The sequence below is a fragment of the Microtus ochrogaster genome, unplaced genomic scaffold, assembly GCF_000317375.1.
Source record: "Microtus ochrogaster isolate Prairie Vole_2 unplaced genomic scaffold, MicOch1.0 UNK18, whole genome shotgun sequence".
NCBI lineage: Eukaryota > Metazoa > Chordata > Mammalia > Rodentia > Cricetidae > Microtus > Microtus ochrogaster.
In genome coordinates this window covers 4384948-4392922 of record NW_004949116.1, presented here as the reverse complement: position 1 = coordinate 4392922, position 7975 = coordinate 4384948, and the positions used below count along the sequence as shown (strand labels likewise).

General features: G+C 51.5%; 1 long non-coding RNA gene across 1 annotated transcript; it reads right to left on the bottom strand.

Annotated features, from left to right (window-relative positions):
• Positions 1-1066: 1066 nt before the first annotated feature.
• LOC113458388 lies at positions 1067-3849 on the bottom strand. The gene is made up of 3 exons (XR_003378779.1): positions 3743-3849; positions 3006-3182; positions 1067-1252 (listed from the first exon to the last, which is right to left on the bottom strand). It is a non-coding gene; the product is annotated as an uncharacterized LOC113458388 (long non-coding RNA).
• Positions 3850-7975: the final 4126 nt, after the last annotated feature.

The following is a 7975-nucleotide window of genomic DNA, read 5'->3' as shown; positions in this document are numbered from 1 at the left end:
GCCTTCAGCAGAAAAGCAGGGGAATTGAGAGGAGGTGGCAATTGAGTGGTTAGAATAGAAAAAAATGAGACACAATTTGACAGGCCTGGGCCAGCCTTGATAGCTTTCGTTTCTCACTCTAGATTCTCCCATTGTTCACCTTAAATTTTCTTTCCATTTCTCCTGAACTGTGACAAAGAAAACCTATTCCAGTGCTTAAAACCTAGGCAATCACACCTGGCTTCTAAGTTTCCTGTCGGTGTGTGACTGGATGGGCCATCAGGCAGGTGGGGTCTGAAATAATGGCACCCCAGGAGGCTGGCCCGCAGTCAGACAGCCTGCCACAGACTGAAGAGCCAGTGCTCTGCCCTTCTGCTTGTCCTCAAGGGGCAGCAAAGGTGGGTCTCTCCCAGAACAGAATCTCTGATGACTTCCTGACCTTTCCAGACCCACCACTTGGGTGATAATGACAATCCCTTGGGTAATAATGGCATTATTTCTAAGACAGCCATTGCAAATGTAACTGAAAGGGAAATGGCTCTGGCGTGTTGTTCTTGCCACTGCCCTCCCCAGGGCTGTCCTTAAGTGATTTCATCCTCACTCTTTGTGCACTATAGAAAAGGCTTCCACAGCCTGCGCTGCAGTCAGTGATGATACCAGGTTGGGTGCTTCCAAGAACCAGCAATGTGCCCCATAACAGAATTCAAGGAGCCCATGTTTCCTAAGCACAGAGCAGTCAGAGCTGATACACTGCCTCTTTGTTGCCTGGATTAAGGGTCCTCCTCTCCCTCTGCAGCATGTCCTTTGTGGCCCAGAATGGTCTGAGACAGTCCCCACTGCCTGTTAGTGGAGAAAAAGGCTGGTACATCATCACACTTGGTGACACTGCTCTCCACGGTAGGTGTGGCCTGATAGGAACATACTTCGTACCTCACAGTGAGTCCCAGGCAGTTCTGACCCCTCCAGAACAGTGCCAACTCTTTCCTTCTGATTCTCTAGCAGCATTGTTTAGCAGAATTATCTTTATTATTATATGTTTTTAAGGTGTGAAATACCCAGGGAAACCATGGCTGGCCTGACACCATGGCCTGCCCTCATCATCTGAGCAATCCAGGCAGGGACACCAAAGTTGTGAGGCACTGGCCACTTCCTGCAACAGTTCAGATCGCTGTGTTGTGTCTCACCCTTCTGGGCCTTGAGTGGGGTGACTCACCTTCCTCTTTTCCTGAGAGACCTCAGCATGACGTTTGGAACACGGCGTCGCAAAACCAGCCTGGAGAAACACCCACAAGTGTCTGGGCGCAGTCCAAGAGGGACCCTTCCCAACCCATGTCTTAACTCTTGTCCATTTCACTAGCCCTCCCAGGTAGCTAGGTATTCCAGAGGTTTGGTCCCACCGGTGTGACAGCTGAGCTTTACATTGGCTAGGAAGTGCCCATTTGCTGTGGGCTGGGGTCAGCTTGTGGCTAGCATTGTCCCTAAATTACTTAGATAAGTCTTACAATGTCCCCGTCTACTGAAGACAGAGAAGCCCAGGTCATTCACACCCTCATTCTCTATCCATCTGTCATCAACAGGTTGTCACCACTGACCAGTGTGAGCAGAATGCTTGTTTACCAGACCCAGGTTCAGCTCCTTGCCCTGCCTAAGGCCTGAGCTCTCTACTTTTCCTTCCCTGGAGGCACCAAACATCCTGTGGTCCCTTTTGCACCAGGCCATTACATCCCACTCCATACGGTAGAGTCCTTTAGTCTCTTTCCTAGCTCACTACAGAGAGATAGACCATCTCTGCAGTCAGGGGAGATACTCACAGCCCTTACAGTCTCTGTTGCCCAGGAAACTGTGCCTTCTGTCCCTGTAGCTTCTTTCACACAGGACTCTTCCCTGTGATATCTCTGCTCTCGTTAGATAGTGGGAGAGCGGGGACAAGGTAGGAGGCCAGGTCCTGCAGGCCACCTCTTTGGCATCTGTCTGCAGAACAGAGCAGGACTCTCTACTCAAGCCAGGGGCAACAAAATGTGGCTTTCAGGGTTTGGAGACTCCAGAGTCCCTTTCAAGCGTTACTCAGTTGCATTTGAGTGCTGGAAAACTCCCAGATTAATACCAGGGATGGATGAGCCAAGGGCCGGAGGCATGTCCTTTCTGGAAGCCAGCCAACCTCCTGAGTTTATCAGATGTTACTGGCTGAGGCTGTGAGCATGGAAAGTGGACGAAGAGGGGTATTTACAGTGGATGCATGAGGCCTGCAGAGCTCCCCCTGGCAGGGCTTTCTCACCCTGACCCAGGTCTTTTTTCTGTAGGCTAAGTTCCCGCTCAGCCCTTCAGATATGCAGTCTCCCTCCGCGGTCATGCTTTGCAAGCCACAGGCCTGTGGGCAGCTGTGTACCCCTCTGAAGCTGAGGCAGAGGGTGGATTACTCCACTCACAACTTGGGGAATTTTTGAAATCTTAACTCTCTCATTAGGAAATGCCGTGAGCCTCAGACAGCAATCAAACACCCCACTTGCCGGCGGCGGGGCAGGGGATCGGTGTAGTCTTAAAAACATTATCAAAGAGTTTCAGTCAGAACAACGCTCGCCGGAGGAGCTCACTGACAATATTTATGAGTCAGAGCTGCAAGCTTTCTTGAGAAGAGGCAAGTACCCAGCCCTTCAGAACTGCAGCTCAGGTGTGAAGCCGCTTTCCTCACGTGAGTTCAAGGGTGTACTCACGAGCTCCGTGGAACCACAACTTTCAAGTCAAGCCGACATCTTGGTGGGGCAACTTGGGATTTCTGCCTTTGAAATCCCCTCAGAAGACCTGAAAATCTAGTTTGTTGTATCTTTCCTTAAGTCTTAAAATAAACCAGCGTGGACCTGAGATGTGTAGAGGGTGACCGCACACAGTCTGGCCCTATAGAGCAGGCTGTTTTTGTTTTGTTCATGGTGTTTTGTTCATGGTGTTTTTGAGATAGGCTCTCACTACTAACTGGCTGGAACTTACTATGTGTCCCAGGCTGGTCTTGAACTTGTGATCCTTTACCTTACCTGCCTGAGTGCCGAGGTTACAACCTATCTGGCGACTCCCCATTGACTCCATTCTGCTTCCCATCCTCCAGCTTAAGAAACAGCCTGAGCTTTCACGCAGAGTAATCGGGATCTTTGCCACTCAGAAGACTTGCACACTGATGAGATCCACAGCATCCAGCTTGTTCGTTCGGGTTCCTGGAGAGGACAGTGTCAAGAGACCCCATGACTTGAGTCAAGCATCCTTTCTCCCAAGTTTCTGCCCTGTACCTGGCCCTAAGCTTGTGGCATCTGACACACAAAAAAAGAAAGGCAAATGGGATGCCACAGCTTGAAGAAACAAGGCAAAATGAGGGTAGGGTGAGGTAGAGACTCGGTCAGGATGGGCCTGATGGGACTTGGACAGCCAGTGCTGCAGTGAAGAGAGAGACCTGGAGAAGAGAGGAGGGACAGGGCCGGGATTCATTCTCCAGACAACAACCATCAATCCTGTCTTGGGTTGCAGGAACCCACATATAAGTTAGGCCATGTTTGCACAGCGGAGCCAAGGACTAGAGTGGCTAAGGCCACTTTCACGTCTGTAAGGCTTTGCAGCAAAAAGACTCCCGAGGACTGGGAGATCTGAGGCCGGGCAGGGGTGGTACTCTTCTATAGGAAGCAAATTGGCAGTTTCTACAGGCATGCACACTTGACTTAGGACAGAGGTAAAGAGATAAAGACAGAACCCATCTCCCAACTCATGGAGCTGTGGCTCTAACCTCCACTCCGGCACTGCCTTTCCTGTAGGTTTCTCCCGTCCTCTTGGCATCCAGATGTCCCTGTTCATGCAGCCCCGTAAATGAGCCAAAGGGTGCTTGGGGCAGCAGATAATCACTTTGCACTGGGATCTTCTGTGTAAGAAAGGAGATGGCTTGACATAAAGAAAGGAGGAAGGAGGCCGAGCCAAACAAGAAAGGAGTCTCATGTTTAGAGGGGCCCAGAGCACACATATGTGTACTTGGGCAGCCTGTTATGCCTCTTCAAGCAGCCTTTGCATATAGTACATAACTCCCAGTCCATACATTTGGAAAAGATGAGTTCCATAGCCTCCCCACACCACCCCCATCCCAGTGGATGCCTTGCCCAAGATGCTACCTGTGTCTCCTAGAGTTTGCCACCTTCCAGAGCACCAGTAAAGGCAGAGCCGCTGGCTACTGTCCCTCCACTGACTCAGGCCACTCATTGTCTTATGTTCATCTACTTTGTAAACAGCAATGGTCTCCTGGGGCTAGTGCTACGGTATTTGGATGGTTTCAAAGTGAACAAAGTTGTCCCAGCCATAACAGATCAGATCAGCTGGAAAGATGGCTGAAAACCCTGTGCCCAGGAAAAGAATTGTTCACACAGCAGCACTGAAAGTAATGTTTCCACACATGCAGGCTCCAAAAGAGTTAATACACAGAGGGAAAATGGCAGTCATGCCAGAGTGAAGCCTGAGCTAAAGCCCAAGATCTTGTCCCTGTCATTTAGCTTTGGACAGGGATGCGGTAGACATATTTGCATGTTGTGCCATTGTCTTTTCCCACTAAGGACCACGTCGGCTGCTCTGAGGCTGAGTGGGGTTCCCACTGCCTAGCTCTGGATGCAGGGTTGGGTCTATGTTATCCTCCAAGCTAACACTCCTGGTATCAGGAGAAACTGGCTTAGAAGACAGTTGCCTATGGCGACAGTGAAAGGTACTCTGTCTTGTGGGGTCCGACAGGGCATCTCATGGGCAGCAGTTATCATGCAGGACCAGGTCTCCAGGGATGCCAGAGGCACAGTGACTGCCTACAGCACCACCAGCACCAGCAGCTGCAGGGATGGGTACTGCCAGCAAGGCAAGCAGGCAGGCAGGCAGGTTCTCCCTGTGGATAATTCCACTGAAATGTGCTCTCTGATAAGCTCTCAAGGAAACAGCATAGATGTCTACACTGTTCAGCTCCGTCTGAGTCCACAGGACAAACAGAGGGAGGGGACCGGTTTCTCCACAGCCATCCTGTAGAGAATAGAAAGGCAGACTCAGGCATCCACCATTGCATGCTATCCAACCAGGTGACTGCGTCCTGAAGCATGAACTCACAAAAGGTATAAAAACCCACTTCACTAAGGGGTGCAATGAAAAGGGCAAACTCACAGATACAGAGTAGGGCTGAAGCCGCCTCTGATCCCATCCATCCGCCGCTTGGGTCTCCGACCACGCCAGGCACCAGCCAGAGCAAGAGAGCCAGTGTGCTTCCTTCTCCAGCTTATCAGTCCTGACGTGGCACACAAGGCCACGCCCTAAGGCCGGTACCCCGAAGCGATTGGCAGAATGAATTCCCACAGCAGTGTCCAGTTACACACTGTGCCCACACTGCCCCATGTCCACCCCTCACTGGCTCCAAAACTGCACTGAAGTCCACGTCTATACTGGGTCTACACCCACCCCTCCCCCAGTTCTCACTCCTATGCCCCTAGCCCAGTAGCATCTCAGGGAAAGACGACATAATGATCAGGTTGGTGAGCCAGCCCGCAGCAAAAACACGATAGGTGGACGGGTGAATACACAAAGGGACAGAAGTTCCTACCACTTCTGGTCCATGCTCGACCCAGAGCCAGCCCCCTGAAGCCACATACATGTGAGCAGGTGAAGAGGCTGTGGGCCCCAGATTAGGACCCCAGCCAGAATGTGGCGTTGGGTCAGGTAGACTGTCCTCTGACATTTCTCCCCACGCTCCTCCGCCGCCCTCGTCCTAGGACAGTTATGGGAAGCAAAGCGATTTAGGATTCAGAGACCAGGCCAGCAGCTCTGTGGTGGAAATGTGATAGCCAAGGCCAACACTGAAGGGTCACATCTGTGTCACCACGGAATACATCTGGGACTCTCTGCAAGGCCCTGCAATGCCAAAGTCACATCTTGTTCATGTCCCAAATGAATTCCTAGGAAAGGCAACCTCGTGTGCTGCTGGTAATGGCACAGACACGTGAGCAGTGTCACACCGTGGCAGCTCTGAGCTGTTGGAGACGGGAGGCGTGAGCTGCAGGTGGTCTCTGGAGAGCGCAGAACAGACAGGACAGTGCAGCACAGAGCAGAGGGAGCTAGCTCCCCTCCCAGCCCTTCTGATACACTGACAGCTTGGACATGGAACAGGCCTGCCTAGGGGTCACACGTGATTACTGGACCCGGAGCTGGCTTCCTGTTTCACTAGGGAGACAGAAGACCAGAGCCAACACAGGCTCCTTCCCACTGATGGCCACTCTGCTACACCATCCTCCTCAGGCCCACACTGCCCTCAGCCCATTCTAGCCATGCACTTCACAAAAGCAGGCCTCTTCTTTCCTCCCTCACCTGCACAGCACTTTCCAGAAAACTCTGCAAGCATCCCCTACTGCCTGCCAGCTCTTGCTAGCTCCTGTGGAGAACAGTGGGTACTGCTCACTGTGAACCCAGTCCTCCCTGGATCTCAGCTGTTCTCAGAGCCTCAACAAGTTATGTCACCTGAGAATTCAGGTGTGTAACCCCCAGCCACAAGAGGTCCCATTGCTCCACCCCCGGCCACATTTCACACTTGGCTCAAGCAGGCTGTCCAGGGGCCGCCTCCCCCTGAACCGAGGGCTGTTCACCTGCCCGAGCCCCTCATTTTTAGTTTCCCAATATCTTACTTTAATCTTCGCCTTCTCAGCCTGCTTTGTAGCCGTAGCCAAGTGCTCCAGTAAAAGCCTTTTCATGTTCTCTCCCCACCCCCTGAAGCTTCCTGGCTCTCGGCAGGTGTTTGCCTGAAGCCTCCAGGCCCCAGCTGACATCCAGATGTGCTCTAGGGGAAGAGGTCAATGTTGACCCCCATGTCCTGTCTCTCCCGTCTGAGGGATGGTGTGTTCCTGTCTTAGTCAGAGAGGGTTTTATTACTCTTCTAAGACATCTTAACCAAAAGCACCTCAGGGAGAAAAGGGTTTATTTCAGTTTACACTTCCACATTGGCTCATTAGTGAGGGAAGTAGGAGCAGGAATCAAAAGTCAGAACCTGGAGGCAGGAACTGAAGCAGAGGCCATGGAGGAGGGTCTTCTGTCTATGTGTTACTTTCATTGGTTAATAAAGAAACTGCCTTGGCCCTTTGATAGGACAGAAAATTAGGTAGGCAGAGTAGACAGAACAGAATGCTGGGTAGAAGGAAGTGAGGCAGATGCGATGAAGCTCCAGCCCAAGATGGACGCAGGTTAGAATCTTCCTTGTAAGCCATCACTTTGTGGTGCTACACAGATTATTAGAAATGGGTTAAGCAAGATGTGAGAGTTAGCCAATAAGAGGCTGAAACTAATGGGCCAGGCAGTGTTTAAATGAATACAGTTTGTGTGTTGTTATTTCGGCTGTAAATCTAGCCGTGCGGGAGCCAGATGGGACAAAAAGCAGGCCTGCTCGTTCCCATCACTACAGGATTGCTCCCATGGCTTACTCTGACTGCTTTCTTGTACCACCGGGGACCACCTGCCAGGGATGGCACCACCCACACTGGTGGCCTGCCCATATTGATCATTAATCAAGAAAAGGCCTGACAGATTTGCCCATAGACTGTAATTTCTCAGTTGAGATCCTCTCTTCCAAGTGTTGTCTAGGTTTGTGTCACATTGACAGAAATCAACCAGCAAGCCCAGTGGCTCCCCTTCACCTCTCATGCTGCTCCCTGGTGCCCCCGCCCTGTGATTTTGAAATATGTAGTGAACAAGGCATAAAGGTCTCATCTCATTCTGAAGCTGGTGGTAAGCGCAAGCCCTACTCTATGCTTCCTTGGGCCCTGGGTGGATCCTTTGACAAAAATGAAAGTGTTCAGGGGTTCCAGCCTTGGGCCACTGTCAGCCAATAAGTAACCAAGAGGAATTTATCAGCCCTCCCTGATAGATATGAACCCTGAGGCAGAGGCAAGCAAGGCAAGGAAATCACAAAGCCAGGTGGAAGGAGTCCGCCAGGAAAGGAGCTGAGAAGCACAGAAGCTGG